We start from the raw sequence: 17,063 nt of genomic DNA on the forward strand, positions 1-17,063 counted from the left end.
GGCAACTGCTATGAGAAATGTTGCAACATTTGGGGCTGTTTAGCTTAGAAAAAGAGACAAATAAGCGAAGACATAGCAGAATTGTTTAAAATTATACATGGTCTAGAGAAAGCAGATAAGAAGAAACTTTTCTTCTTCTTTCATGCCCCTATGATATAGTTTATTTCGATGAAGTGACCAGTGCTTCACACCATTTTCCACATGTGTAGGGACAGTATAATTGTCACCGGGCCCCTGGGTACTCCCCCCAAAGGCACACTAGCTTGGGGCTCCATGGTAGCACCACACAGACACGGAAGGATGCTTAGTGCTCTTTAATGAACTTGCAGGCAGTGCAGTAAACAGAACTTAAACACATGACTTCACACGGGGAAAACGAAACTTAAACTGGTTGCTTCACCAATGGCCTAATTCTTGAAGTCCCCTCAGGAACCCGGCCCTTCTTCCTCCAGCTCTTTGTCCTTGAGCATACGTTCTCTAGCTCCCCACCCCGCCATCCAGCACCAGCCCCGAATGTCCCATAGGAGTCTGGGTCCAGGGTTGACTACCGCACAGGTTTGGAATGGCTCCTCACCTTCTCCTCCCAACAAGGGGTGCACTAGGTGAGCGAAGAAGCCTTCGGTAGGGTATTCTCTGTCCCCACCCCTATTGGGCCCCTCGCAATGTCCTCGCAGGTGACACCTATTAACTTCTGCGGCCCATGCATCCCAACACCGTGCCGCCACTTCACCCTCGTAGCCAGTCTCCTCATTTACGCAGGGTCCCCACTTCCGCTCCTCCCTCCCCTGGGCCATCCCTTCCGCCCCTTTTCTACCCTCAGCCCTACCTGCCCCGTCCAGCCCGGCCCCTTCAGCAGCTGTTCCTCCTTGGGCTCTTTCCATCTCAGCTTCCCGGGTGTTTTCATGGTTCCCCAGCGCGTCGTCTCCTTCAGCGGGACCCCAACCCAACTCCTCCCCTCCTTCTGCCCTCTGACAATAATATTTTCAGTTTTACTTTCAGTTCCTGTTCTAATTATATTCAGTAGCCACACAGTGGGTTGACATTTTAACCCGCCTATTCTACCAGCCAACATGTCTGAGCATTGGACCAAGACAATGGTTTGAGTGTTGGACTAGGACTTCAGAATACCAGGATTCAAATGCCAACTCAGCCATGGAAATGGATTGAGTGACTTGGGTCAGTCAGTCACACTCTATCAGCCTAACAGGAAGGCAGTGGAAAATCTCATCTGAATAAATCTTGCAAAAAAAAAAAAAAAACTCTATGAGAGAATTGCCATAAACTGGGGCAAACGACAACAAGAACATTCTATCTAAAATCTAAATCCTTTTCCTGGACTGTCATTGCCACCTCAAATCCAATCAGTGTACATGTGATTTGGAATTCTATGCTTCTGTTATAACCAGATTAGGTAAAGACATCCCTAAATTATCTCATTTTTGTCACATTTGAATAATCCAACAGTAAGTACAGAATCATCCCAAGAAAACATCATTACATAGACAGTACAAAAATTTATGGAATGCAAAATGACCATTTGTATTCTTAGCTCATGTGTACACTGCAAATTTGAAATAACTTAACAATCATTCCTCTCTCCATGAAGCACTGGAAAATGTTATTTCTGTGATAAGTACTAAGAATTTCCAATCATTCAATCTCAGCATCCTCATCAAACTATAATTCCCAGTATTTGTTGGGGAAGGAAGTGCCTATAAAACATGTTTGTTTTTTAATATAATATACATAAGCAGTGAACCAGAGGATCTTTAGAGGGAGTTTAATTGGTTGTTGATTTTAACTAATTGGTTTTATTTATAATGTTACTATGTTCTTTTCAGTTGATTATTATCAGGCCATGGTTGTTATTAATGGACCTAAATACAGTTGTCCCTCTGTATCCACAGTTTCATCCATCCATGGCTTGAATTTTTTAAAAAATTAAAAATTCAGACAGCAAATGTTGATTTTGCCATTTTATGTAAGGGACATTGTTTTATTACACCATTGTATATAATGGAACTTGAGCATCCTGGGACCAAACTCCAGTGGGTAGCAAGAGTCCACTGTAACCTAGGACTAGATCATCAAAAGGTTAGTCTACACATAAGTGTATTATGCAAATTCCTGTGTATTTTATGCATTTGTATCAACATTTGATTTTCACTTTCCTATGCAAAATCACATCTATTTACCCTCTCTCTCACCTGAAAATCCAGGACCATGCAAATCCATGCAATGTGGATGGATGCTGACCTGTCCAATAATGTGTATCCTTTTGGATGCTCTTTGATACTCTGGTAAAAACTGTGAATTCTTTTTCAGCAGAGTTTATGGAGTCCCCCCCCCCCGTGTACACCAAAAGCCTAAATTCCTCTCAGTCGTATATGACTGGATCACAGTCTATTTGATCTGAATAAGGAGTATTTTAATCATGTAGACAAGCTGTAAGAGAACTCTCTTTCTCCTATGCATCTGGTCAGTCATTGTGATCATCATTAAAAGTCTTTGTGGCTGTGCCACAACCTACGATTTCCATCTGACAACCATCAAGAAGAGGGTATTTTTTTTCAGTGATGACCCACTCCCTGGATTATCACCACCTCATAAAAAGTGCTTTGTTAGAAGTCTTCCTCTGAAATAGCTTCATTTCTGTTTCCAGATAGGCAGGTCCAGCAGCTACATGCTAGGCAGATACACCGAGTATGCAAACTCCATGTTTTCAAAAATTATAGGGACTGAATTTCACCAGTGGAGAAGGGTGAAAGTTTTGCTGCATTGATGTTTAATACTATAGGTTGGTTGATAGGCTGATATGGTGGTTAGAATCTATGCTGACCTGTACTGTTGTTTATGTTTCATGTAAGTGAGTAACTAGATCTAACAGCAACATATTTTCCTTATAAAGTTGTAGGGTAAGAAAATCCTCTGACAAGTCCATTGTTCCACCTCCCTGTGGATAGTCTTCAGCCAATTTCTGTTTTAAAAGATGCAGCTGCATGCAGCTTTTAACTAAAATGTTCATAAAACATAGTGATAAGAGCAATGGAAACATTCTATGGTGGGTGATTCATGCAGATAAGACACAGAAAAGAGGATCAGAAAAAAAGAAGAATGGCTGAAAAAGTGCAAGCATTTCTTAGAAACAGAGGCTGAAAATAGTTACATGATAAATTACATCTTGTGCATGTTATTTTTGTGCAAGGATGAAATATAAACTTCTGCGCAGATTTCCAAATTCTTATTTTATATGTTGCTTATGTGGCAGAGCTACTTTTTTAGCCAATGACTAAGAGATTTGTGCTTAGGCAATGATGGTAATGCTGGCTGCAAAGAAAGATAGATTCAAGGCAGAGCTGTACATTATCTAACACATTTTGTGTATGTTCTAAAGAGCTGTTTTCCTTGATAATGCAAATGTGGGTGAGAGGCAAGATGCTTCATCCATCATTTTCTGTCTTCTGAGACTCCTTTACAAATACACCCTGCACTTTACGGACTTACTTTGGATTTCAGAACATAGCTTTGGAACAAATGTTTGGGAACTAATATTTAGCTTTGTTCTCAGATCTCCGAAGTTTCCTTTAAAAAAAACAGTTATAATTCCAAACTCCCAAAACCACCCTCATGCTACATGGGAAAATGGCTTTCAAACTGGGATTCCTAAACTGTTTGTTATCATGAGAGATTTTTAAAAATTAAAACTCAATTTTTTAGTTTGCCATTTAGTTACTTTAGTTACTTCTTTCTTGTGATACAGAACATGCTGTTCTTTTATCCATTTCATGGTTGCTTCAACACTCACAACTGAGCATGAGCCAACACTTGAACTAGGTAATATTCCTCCGTCACCATTTTGTGAGGCCACATTCCCATAACTATAAGACTAAAAAGTTAAAGTTGCACCACAAAAAGAGTGAAATTATTCCACCTCTTTTATTTGCTACTGTAATTTCACCTTCTTTATTAGTGAAAGAAATTGATTGCAATAATGAGTTGTTTGTAACTAATTAATTTGAAGCCTTGACATTGGCTGCATCTGCATTGCAGAAATAATCCAGATTTATACCACTTTAACAGCCATTGCTCAGTGCATGGAATTATGGAAATTCTAGTTTTGTAAATCATTTAGCCTTTTCTGTCAGAGTTCTAGTGCTGCAACAAGCTACTATTCCCAGAATTCCATAGAATTCAGCCATAGCAGGTAAAGTGGTGTCAATCTGAATTATTTCTGCAATGTGGATGCAGCCTTTGCTAGCAAATAAGTACTTGAATGGAATCATGCTGTGCAAAAAAGAACAAACCAGTCTTGTATTCCCAAGGAAGCTTTAAATGTATGTTTAACAGTAAAAAGATCTCCTGCTACATGGAAAACCCTTTTTTAAAAACTGGGAGGTGGGGACAGAAGTCTAAAAACAGCTTGTGAAATGACATATGGAATCTACTCCTAAATCAAAGAAGTCCAAAATCTCACCAGCAGTATTTTAGCCCAATTGTCTTAGAGTAGGTCGATAAATCCCAGACACAGGGACACTTCTGGCTTGTGATTCCTGTTTTCAGTAGGAAAATAATGAGTAATTTTTTATTTCTGCAGCTCCACCAAGTGGTGGGAAACATTTTGTGCTAAACATCATCACACTATCCATACTGACATTCTGGTGTTATTCTTTCCATATAAAAACTAATGAATAGTTTTGCTGAATCAAAAAATGTAATTGAGGAAACAGTCATGTCCTTTGTAGTAAAGCAGTCAAACCAATCACTGGATGCAGAGTCAAAACTGGTGAGCAAAGGAATTTCATAAGCAAAGGAATTCCCCTACAAAGGTAGAGGAACTGTGCCTTCTTGATATTTTTTGCTTTTTTAGTCCAGGTCTCCTCCCTCGGCCATTGGCTGGTCCTGAGAGGAGATGCAGAACAACACCTAGAAAACTACAGGTTTCATCACCACTGCACTATAGCACCACACAATTATAGTGCTATTATTCCACTTTAATTGCCATGCTTCCATCTTAAAGTTGCTTTTAGCTGCTAAGAGAGCTAATAAGCCAACTTGACCTGAGCTCCCTCCCTCCTTCCTGCTCTTTTTCTTGGGAAGGGGAATGCAAGGTGGGAATGCAAACTTCAAAAGAGGAGGATTCCAATCTCTTTCTACATCTAATGTATCATGAGGTTGCTTGGACATACCAAGAGAAGATATCACATTAGAAAAGAGAATAATGCTTGGTAGGGCAGAAGAGAGTAGGAAAAGAGGAAGACTGCATTCTAGGTGGATAGACTCAATCAAGGAAGTCATAGCCCCGAGTCTGTAAGACCTGAGCAGTAATGGAGGGCTCTCATTCATACAGTTCCCATAAGACAAAGTAAACTTGACAGCAAATAACAATGACACCAACAAGGTTGCCATATCTGTTGTCGTATCCAAATGACATTTCTGTTGTTCCAGACTATTTTCTAGCAATTCAGTTGGAACATTTTATTCCCACCCTAAAGTAGGTTTCTTTTCATTTCTAAGACAGATGACCACACACTCAGAAAGGAGAGATGTTGCAGTGATGGGTGACTTCAACTATCCTGATATTTGTTGGAAGTCAAATGCAGTCAAATCCTCAAGATCTAGCAAATTCGTCACTTGCCTTGGAGACAGTTTCATTATCCAAAAGGTGGAAGAGGCAACAAGTGGATCAGCTATTTTGGATCTGATCCTAACCAACAGGGATGACCTAGTTAATGGAGTGCAAGGGGTGGGATCCTTAGGTGGAAGCGATCATGTACTCCTGGAGTTTGTTATACAATGGAAAGGAGAAGCCAGGCATAGTCAGACACACCTTCTAGATTTCAGTAAACTTAGAGAAATACTGGGGGTGATCCCATGGTCAGAAATACTAAAAGATAAGAGAGTTCAAGACAGATGGGACTTTCTCAAAAGGGAGATACTGAAGGCACAATTTGAAATAGTTCCAATGAGGAAGAAAAATGGGAGGTGTCTCAAGAAACCAGGATGGATGACTAAGGAACTTTCAACTGATCTAAGTTTTAAACAGAACATGTATAAGAAATGGAAAAATGGGGAAATCACCAAAGAGGAATTCAAACAAATAGCAAGCACATGTAGGGATAAAGTCAGAAAAGCTAAAGTGCAGAATGAACTCGGGCTTGCTAGAGAGGTTAAGAACAATAAAAAGGGCTTTTTTGGATATGTCCGCAGCAAAAGGAAGAAGAAGGAAACGGTAGGGCCACTGCATGGAGAAGATGACAAAATGCTATCAGGAGACAGAGAAAAGGCAGAATTACTCAACACCTTCTTTGCCTCAGTCTTCTCAGAAAAGGCAAAGGGTGCTCAACCTGAGGATAATGGAGCAGAGGACAGAATAGGGGAATTTCAGCACAGAATAAGCAAAGAGATAGTAGTGGAATACCTTGTTAATCTAAATGAATTTAAGTCTCCAGGACCAGATGAGTTACATCCAAGGGTATTAAAAGAACTGGCAAATGTAATATCGGAGCCATTGGCCATAATATTTGAAAACTCCTGGAAAACAGGAGAGATCCCAGCAGACTGGCGGAGGGCAAACGTTGTCCCCATCTTCAAAAAGGGGAAAAAGAGGATCCAAACAATTATCATCAATACCAGGAAAGATTCTAGAGCAGATCATTAAACAGAGAGTCTGTGAACATCTAGAAGGCAACTCCATAATCACAAAAAGTCAACATGGATTTCAGAGAAGCAAGTCATGCCAGACAAATCTAATCTCTTTGATAAAATTACCAGCTTGGTAGATGAAGGGAATGCTGTGGATATAGTATACCTTGATTTCAGTAAGGCCTTTGACAAAGTTCCCAATGATATTCTTGCAAACAAGCTTGTAAAATGTGGGCTAGACAAAGTAACTGTTAAATGGATCTGTAATTGGTTGACCGGCTGAAACCAAAGCGTGCTCAACAATGGCTCTTTTTCATGCTGGAGAGAAGTGACCAGTGGGGTCCCACAGGGCTCTGTCCTGGGCCCAGTGCTATTCAACATCTTTATCAATGACTTGGAAGACAAAATTGGGGGCATACTTATCAAATTTGCAGATGACACCAAATTAGGAGGAGTAGCTAACACCCCAGAGGACAGGACCAAAATTCAAAATGACCTGAATAGACTAGAAAGCTGGGCCAAAGCTAACAAAATGAAATTCAACACGGAGAAATGTAAGGTACTGCACTTAGGGCAGAAAAATGAATTGCACAGATATAGGATGGGGGACACATGGCTGAATGAAACTACATGTGAAAGGGATCTAGAAGTCCAAGTAGACCACAAGTTGAACATGAGTCAACAGTGTGATGCGGCAGCTAAAAAGGCCAATGCAATTTTAGGCTGCATCAATAAAAGTATAGTGTCTAAATCAAGGGAAGTAATAGTGCCAGTATATTCTGCTCTGGTCAGGCCCCACCTGGAATATTGTGTCCAGTTTTGGGCACCACAATTTAAAAAGGATGTGGAAAAACTGGAGCATGTTCAAAGGAGAGTGACTAAAATGGTAAAGGGTCTGGAAACCGTGCCCTATGAGAAACGACTTAGGGAGCTGGGGATGTTTAGCATGGAGAAGAGAAGGTTAAGAGGTGATATGATAGCACAGTTTAAATATTTGAAGGGATGTCATATTGAGGCAGGAGCAAGCTTGTTTTCTGCTGCTCCAGAGATCAGGACCCAGAGCAATGGATGCAAGCTACAGGAAAAGAGAGTCCATCTCAACATTAGGAAGAACGTCCTGACAGTAAGGGCTGTTCAACAGTGGAACACACTCCCTCGGAGTGTAGTGGAGTCTCCTTCCTTAGAGGTCTTTAAACAGAGGCTGGATGGCCATATGTCGGGGATGCTTTGACTGTGATTTCCTGCATGGCAGGGGGTTGGACTGGATGACCCTTGTGGTCTCTTCCAACTCTATGATTCTATGATTCTAAGACATATGGGAATAATATGCTCCTTTCTCTTCTCCTCCTCTCATTTAATTATTTTTAGAGTTATCGTGCAAGCGTTAAATGGCACTGTAGCACTATAATTTTTTAAAAATTAAAAGAAGGAAGGAAATTTGACCTTCAAACCATAGAACCACTCCAGCAAACCACATTATTGGGTTTCTTTTTTATTTAAAAAAACACTTAGTACAGATTCAATAAATTGCTGCAAAAAGCCTCCGAAAAAAATGGAATGAGGTAACAGCAACCAGCGAAACCTGGCAAATACCAATGAGGTATATCATGAAAACTCACACATCTTTAGATCCATCTAGAAGAACCCTAAGAGGAACATAAATGGGGATAGTAGTTGCAAACCAAAATGAGTGCAGGGAAATCTGTTCTTGGGAGGAAAGGGAACAACTCCCAGGAAATAAGGAAGTTGGTTGAAGAACATTTTTGTGGGCCTCCAACATCTGCATTCAAAGCACAGAGTGGGGAGTAAGTCTTGACATGAGCACCTTGCCTGCATTTTAGAAGACATATGCCTCTTTTCAGTTATCAACTGTAGGTACTTATGCTTAAATTTTAGTAGAAAATTGACAAAGAACATAGACACATAACTGAGAATTTTATTCATTATAATACTCTTTTTCTTTCTCTGTGTTGCAAATATTCAACTTACCTCATACTGTATTTAAAATAAATAACCTGATATTTAAAAACAGATTCAGGGTAGGAATGTCTGGATAACAGTCCCATTGTGTAATAACAGAAGTAGAAAATTCAGTCTATTAAGAGACCAATTATTCCCTGAAGTACATTGACATGTCCTCATTATAGCTTTTACCTCACATATGGAATCTGTATACTTAGTGCGGAAATCACCTGAGGCAATTAGGTCACATTAAGCAAACAGAGGCAGCTTTATTGAGCCCTCTGAAAAGGACAATAGCTTAGAAGAAAGCAGTCACTTGTTCAGGGACCTTCAAATATTTCTGCTCTACAGAATACATAGTGTATTTTACAGCTAAAAGTTGCATTAACATATATTTCTTCTAGACAGCTGTTTCAGCATTTGTATGTTTGGTGAAGTGTGTGCGTGCGTGTATCTATATATATATTTCTAAGCTCGTCTGCAGAATTATCAACTGCATGCCTTGCTCGTGCTCTGTTAACAACAGTATGATGTACAGAAAACAAGTCAGTTTCTTCACAACCTGGAGATAAATGTTATCAGTTGTTCCTGCCTTACAACACATTACACTGGCTGTTTAGAAACTAGAAACCCTATTTTGCTATAAGTCAGCATGGGTTCTAAAAGGGAAGATTAGAAGATGAGTATGGTCCAAAACACACTGCAGAAAAAAATTCAGTTTGAAACAGTTTTAACTGCCCTGGCCCAATGCTAAGGAATTCTGGGAATTGTGTGTGTGTGTGTGTGTGTGATTCAGCCTTCTCTGTCAGAGAACTTTGGTGCCACAATAAACTACAGTTCCCAGAATTCCATAGCATGGAGCCAGGGCAGTTAAAGTAGTATGAAACTGGATTATTTGTGCAGTGCAAATGCAGCCTATCTGAAGAAGTGGTATCATCAGATGCATGGCTACTCTATGAATGAAAGACCTACAAGTCAACCTACCACCAGCAGCTCTGCTCAGATCTTGCAGACTCAGGGCTGTGGCTTCCATGACTGAGTCTATCCATCTGGAATGAGGTCTTCCTCTTTTCCTGATGCCTTCTGACTTACAAAGCAATGTTGTCTTTTCTAGTGAGTCTGTATTCTGTCCTAACAGTAGCCTCTTGTCCTGAGTACAGCTAACACATCAGGGCAATCAAATCTTGTGGCAGATCCATTTCTTTAAGAGTGATCCATAGTTTTTAATGATCTATACAATCAAAGGCTTTGATTTAATGTATAAAGTACATGCTGATTTTCTTTTGAATTTTTTTGGTGTATTTAGAGGCAATACAGACTGGCACTTCATGCTGGCCTGACTGTGTTGTAGGGATGAAGAAGAGCTGAGCGTTTACACACTCGAAGCCCTTCTTCCTCCCCCCGGGCGCCATTTTGGCATGCGCCTGTTTACACAAGGCATGCCACAATGATGTCCCTTGTGCGCAGCACCCAAACAGCGCTGCACAGAAGGAGCATCATAACACCGTGCCATGGTGGTTATGTTGCCCCATCTACAGTGGAAAAAGAAGCCCCTTTTTAGGGTTTCTTTTTGCTCCATGCACAGAGGGGATGCCACCGCCTGCTTCCAGGGCTCAAAGGGGCGGCATTGAGTCGAGCCCCTTATTATCCATTCTACATTTGCAATATGATCCATAGTGCCTCTTTCTTTTGTGAATCCAGCTGCGGCATCTGGTAAACAGGGCTGCTTCCCCCCTCCCCCACAACAGATTAACAGAAAATAGTTGTGCAGAATATATATGGTCCGTAAGACTGTTTTTATGGCCCCCAAATCCACCCTGTCTACTTCTTTTCAGGCAAAAAAATATATATGGTGAATCAGTTTAAAAAGGTGGCCCCTTGATATCTACTGGGGTTTGGTTCCAAGCCCCCCATGGATACCAAAATCCATAGATGTTCAGGTCCCATTAAGTACAATGGCATAGTAAAATGGCAAAACCAAGGTTTGCTTATTGGAATTTTAAAAAAGTATTTTCAAACCATGGATGGTTGAATCCGTGGATAAAAGTTATGTGAATATGGAGGACTGACTATAAATACACATACACACACACACACCACTGTTTAACACCAGAAAATACACATTTTTCAAATTGACAAGTGAATTTTCTGCCACATCCAGGATGTTTTCTGTTTGTTTGTTTGTTTTTGTTTTGGTTGGTTTTTGTTTCTTGCTTTTGGCAGTCTCTCAACCCCCAGAATCTCCGAAGGGCAGAAAATTAGTCCCTAGTCCCAAAAATTGGCTTCTCTTTTCACCAAGATTGCATGATAAACACTGCCATTTAATTGCTTAATAATATACATAGTTTCCCTTTCATTTTTTGAACTGCACGTTACTGATTTTCAAACTGCATACATTTTCTATGTGCATTTTTTGTGTGCACCCTCACATTTTAAAAGTCTGTTCTGACATGTTGAATGGAAAAGCTCCATCCAGCACTTCAGCCAGGAACTTTATAACATTAGAGGTGCAGCCACTCGGCCCAATATCATCCAGAGAGATCATGGAAGGTTGGGGAAAGGGAGAATCCAGCACAATACTAAATTACAGTTCCCCACCCCATGGCCAAAGAGCCTTCTGACTATTACCATTCCACTTCAGCTGAATTTCAACCTGACTTCATTTTGAAAAGTACACAGCAGGCAGAGGGAGGACAAACACACAAGTAACCTCACTAATAATACCTTATATAAAGATTCTTTAAGCCACACTGTGTATACACAATTCTTTTAACAAAATAATGAAGTGATGTAGAACAGGGTGGGATGTTTACAACAAAGTGGCATTGAAAGTTCACTTTGGATTCACAAATGAATTCCAAGAAAATTGTTAATCACATTGTGCTTATTATGTTTTCTGTCCTGTCTCATAACTTTTAGGGTTTCATTCCACCCCAAACCAAAGTGGTATGAATAAGAAAAAGACTCTCCACTGGAATTTTGTATATTTATGTCTAGCTCAGAGGCGGAAAATCTTTCTAATGCTGACTTAGTTAGAAGAACCCAACCTTTGTCATTATGGTAGACTGGAAGGGTGGATGGAAAGAACTAACATTTCAACCAGAATCATTTTTCTAACAATTAAGTCTGCTGAAATTCAACACTTTTGCTTTCATCTCTCTGCGGTAAATGTAGCTAAGTGCAGACTTCAGTTTTGCCTAGTTGAAAGTCATACACCAACTGGCAGCCCATGGGTAAGTGGGAAGGAGTGTGTGCATCCAGAATCCAAACATGTGTCACATTACATATTTATAAATATGTCACCTTCCCACACCAACATCAGTCCTCCATCCCATACATGCAGCCTCACAAGCTAGGGGAAAAGGCTGTTTTAATTCTGAAATTACTGCTACAAACTCTACATTTCTGAAAAACTCCTACCATTTCTACTTTTATTCAATAGTAACATCCAGCCTGAGAGTCCTAAAACTTTGTTAACTCATTTGTAACATTTTGGTCATTAACAAAGGGTTTATCATCACAACATCTTGATTTCTTAAATTCTAATGGACTGATATGGCTGCAAATATTAGGCTAACTTTAAGGCTTTGTTTTTCTGACCTTTTTCGGATACAATGTTAGCATAAAAGCCATTGTGCCAACAGTTGTGTTTTCTCAAAGGTTATATAAGTGGCGGTCCCTTGAGCAACTTATTATTCTGAAAGCACACATATAGTCCTCTCTCACACGTCTGAGTTGGTAGGCGAGGAATTAAGGAACTATTGCACAATGGGTGCATCCAGGAACATGGCACCCATTCTGCAATCAGTTATGCAACTATGGAATCTAGTACAGTATAACTGTCAATATTTTGTTGTGAGCTTTCAAGCCTTTGCCAACTTGGCAGCCTATACTGGAAGTTGGTTTGGTTTCGTTTTGGTTTAGGCTTTGGGCTTTTTGGCAAAATTTGTTCAGAGGAGGTTAGCCATTGTCTTCCTCTGAAGCTGAGAGAGTGTGACTTGCCCAAAGTCCTCCAATTGATTTCCATGACTGAGTGGGGATTTAAACCTTGGTTCAAGTTCAAGACTCCAGCATCTAGTCAAACTACAGGAAAAGAGATTCCACCTCAACATTAGGAAGCGCTGTTTGAGGGTGATGGAGTATCCTTCTTTGGAGGTTTTTAAACAGAGCCTGGATGACCATCTGTCAGGGATGCTTAGCTTGTTTATTCCTGCATGGCTGGGGGTTGGACTGGATGGGACCTGGGGATCCCTTCCATCTCCATAATTCTATGATCTTGGCCCATTAATAAGGCCCTTCCCCAAGTCAACTTACCTTGTTAGTTCACACTCAACAGTCAAGAAGAGTAATTAGCTTAACTATTCCAGATCCTTTATAAAACATTTATTATTTCTGATTAATGCTCACACACTGAAAATTCTTCAGCTTCTGCCAGCCACAGGGAGGGTGCAATGGATCCATAAAGCTAAGACAATTTAACTGAAAATGGGTTGCAGTTATGTCTTATAAATCTCATTAAGTAAATTGGGGGGGGGGGAGTTTGTATTCCTTTTCCTTGGATATCAGGCAATCAGGTCTGCTGGAAGCCTCCAGCCCCAACCTCTAGACCAGTAGTTCCCAATCTTTGGGATGTTTTTTACTTCAGCTCCCAGTATTCCTGACTGTTGACCAAGTTGGCTGGGGTTTCTAGAAATTGAAGTCCAAAACACCTAAAGGACTAAAGTTTGGGAATCACTGGTCCAGGCCTGTCAGGAAGGAGGAAGAGGAGAAAGTGAGGAACATAATGGTTTGGAAGCTGTAGCATCCTTTGCATTCCAAGAGAGAAAAACTTCACAGGTGCCATCTTCTTGTCCTCTTCTTTCCATGGCAGAGAGGGTGCAGAGGTAGAGATATGTGCTTTTCTACAGATACCAGAGCCAAAGAGCAATGATAATAGTTCCTCATTTAAAATAGTGGGCCCATATGGGGTAGTGGTAGGGGTGTCATTTGTACTGTTTGCACCTGGACAACTAGATGTCATATATTTTAGAACCAAACAGAATGTAAAACAAATGTTATTGGTTGCTTTGAATCTGTACTCTTAGATAAAGATAATATTGTCTAATGACAATATCACACTACACTTTCATAGCACTTTTATTTCACTTTAACTGATATGGCTGCCTCCTGTGGGATTCTGGTGTATACAGTTTATCAAAGCCTAAAACCTCTCTTGCTAAGAAGTTTAAATGACCCTCCTTGAACTACAAATCCCAGGATTCCACAACCTACCACATGGTTTTCTTGGCAATTTTTTTCAGAGGGAGTTTGTCATTGCCATTCTCTGAGGCTGAGAGAGTGTGACTTGCCCAAGATTACACTGTGGGTTTCCATGGCCAAGCATGGATTTGAACCCTGGTTGAAATAGTTCAAGATTTTCCATACCTTGGCTCAGCCAGTATGGAGAATGGAGACTGCAGTCTCAAGGGGAAGATTCTCAGGACAAGAGTGCATTGGACAAAAAGTGGATGCATATATTTTTCTTTTTTTGTTAGACTTGGGCGGAGAGTGATTACCATGGTGTACTCTGTGCAGCTCAAAGTATCATAAGTCATGACATCACCAAGGCAAGCTCTGTAATATCACAAGGGGTCATCTGTAGATCTGGGCCTAAAATCTGTGGGCTTGGGAGAGTCTTGCTCTGCAAACCCTGCTGTGGCCCAGTGGGGTTCCTTTAAGATCTCTACAAACAAGTTATATCCCTTCATATTACCTCCATAAGGCAGCTTTTCTCTCTCTCTCTCTCTCCAATGAACCAAGGTTGTAAATTGGTTTACCCCCCACTACCAACCCCCCCGGGTTACGATTAATTCGTTCCGCGGCGCCGTTCGTAACCCGAAAGATTTTCAACCCAAAAAGCCATAGCCCTAGGCTGGAAAGCCGCGTTTCGTGCAAAAAGCACGAAAAGCACCAAAAACATTTTCGTAAGCCGAAAAAAAAAAAAACGTAACCCGGAACAGTTTTTTCCTATCTAATTTTTTCGTATCCCGGAAATTTCGTAACGCGGTCATTTCGTATCCCGGGGTACCACTGTATGGTTCTTAACCCTCTGAACAAATCTTGCCAAGAAAACCCTGTGATAGGGTTTCCACAAGTCAGAAATGACTTGAAGACTCATAATACAACCCATTTCAACACTGGAGACTAGCTGGAGAAATTTTGTCTCAGGCATGGCGTTTACAATCTTCGCATACAAACAATGCAAAATAAACTGCACTTTGTGACAGGTTATGATAAGCTGTGTTCTATGATAGTTGCTATCTTTCCTTATATATTATACCACACCAGGAATGGGAGAGTACAGCCTGTGAACTCTTAAGTGTGAACTCTTAACTCCCTCTATAACTGTCATCTTCTGGCCTATGAGGGAGTTGACCAGGCGCAGGCCCAGCTCCATCAGGGCTAGCCTGGAAGAAGAGACTCCTTATCCATAAATGTCATCTTCCAGACTATGAGGGAGTTGACCAGGCAGGCCCAGCTCCATCGGGGCTAGCCTGGAAGAAGAGACTCATCCATAACTGTCATCTTCTGGCCTATGAGGGAGTTGACCAGGAAGGCCCAGCTCCATCAGGGCTAGCCTGGAAAAAGAGGCTCCTCCCTCCATAACTGTCATCCTCCGGCCTATGAGTTAGCTGACCAGGCAGGCCCAGCTCCATCAGGGATAGCCTGAAAGAAGAGGTTCCTCCCTCCATAACTGTCATCCTCCGGCCTATGAGGGAGTTGACCAGGCAGGCCCAGCTCCATCAGGGCTAGCCTGGAAGAAGAGGCTCCTCCCTCCATAACTGTCATCTTCCGGCCTGCAAGGGAGTTGACCAGGCAGGCCCAGCTCCATCAGGGCTAGCCTGGAAGAAGAGACTCCTCCCTCCATAACTGTCATCCTCTGGCCTGCAAGGGAGTTGACCAGGCAGGCCCAGCTCCATCAGGGCTAGCCTGAAGAAGAAGAAGAGTCCTCCCTCCATCTGCCTTGGTCCAGGCCTCAGAGGGAGAGAAGAATGCTGGACCTTATCCCCTCCTCCCCCAATCATTCCCTTCTCCTTTTGTGTCATGTCTTTTTAGATTGGAAGCCTGAGGGCAGGGACCATCTATTATTCCCTCTGTTGTAAGCTGCCCAGATTCCCAGTGATTGGGTGGCATATAAATAAATCCTATTATTATTATTATTATTAAGTGGATCCTAAATTTTTCCAGACCTCTATGGGCATCCACTCTATCCCCAGTTTGGAGGTCCAAAAAGGTATTTTGCTCCTAAATGACCACTAGTTCTCCAGAAAACAATAGTCTGGTCACTACTAATGGGAGGGAGCCTGTCTGAGCTTCAGATAGGTGAGATGGTTTTTAAAGGCCTTAAAATGCAACAAAATTATGAATAGTGACTCTCCCAGCTTGCAGAGGACATATGATCAATCATAGGAGGATTCATATGGATTCAAATTTGGAGATGAAAGCATAAATGTGGGAGTATGGCCCGCCAGGGTCCCACATAGATAATGTGCCACCCCTGGCACTTGCCCACGCTAGAGGAAGGATGATATATGATGTTGGTACTCTGAAAGCATTGGTAAAAATATTTACACCTACTGAGAATGAGAGAAGCTTTGCAGTGACTTTGAGGTAAGTGTAAAATCTCGCTGTTGTGTTGTTGCAGTGTGCTGTTAACTTGCTTCTGACATACGGCAACCCTAAGGCAAACCTATTATAGGATTTCATGGCAAGATTTGTTCAGAGGGGGTTTACATTTGCCCTCCCTCTGAGTTTGAGAGTGTGTGACTTGCTCAAGGTCACCCAGTGGGTCAGGGAGAGATTTGAACCCTGGTTGAAATAGTTCAAGATTTTCCATATCTTGTCTCAGTCAGAACTGAGAATGGAGACTGCAATCTCAGAATGGAGATTGCAATCAAGATATCAGGAGAAGGCTAGGATATGGAAGGGTAGTTATGAAGGAACTAGTGTAAATATACGTGTAAAGATATCATTGAATATTAATGTTAGGATGGTCCATGCTATCATATTTCTCATTTGTCTGTATGGTTGTGAAAGCTGGACAATGAAGAAAACTGACAGAAAGAAAATCAACTCATTTGAAATGTGGTGCTGGAGGAGAGTTCTAGTGATACCCTGGATTACTGCAAGACCTGAGCAGGGCTGTTAGTAATAGGGTGAATTGGAGGTCTCTCATTCATGGACTCGTCATAGGCTGAAGCTGACTTGACAGCATGTAACAAATTCTGGAGTCATAGTCCAATTATCAAACCAGTGGACCATTCTGGGTCAATATAAAGTCAAATATTATTTTCTGATTTTATTTGACCTTTGATCTGTAAAGTGCTGTGTAAACTTTACAGTGCTCTATAAATAAATGTTAATAATAATAATAATAATAATAATAATAATAATAATAATAATAATAATAATAATAATAA

This window comes from Sceloporus undulatus, chromosome 5 (genome assembly GCF_019175285.1).
Source record: "Sceloporus undulatus isolate JIND9_A2432 ecotype Alabama chromosome 5, SceUnd_v1.1, whole genome shotgun sequence".
NCBI lineage: Eukaryota > Metazoa > Chordata > Lepidosauria > Squamata > Phrynosomatidae > Sceloporus > Sceloporus undulatus.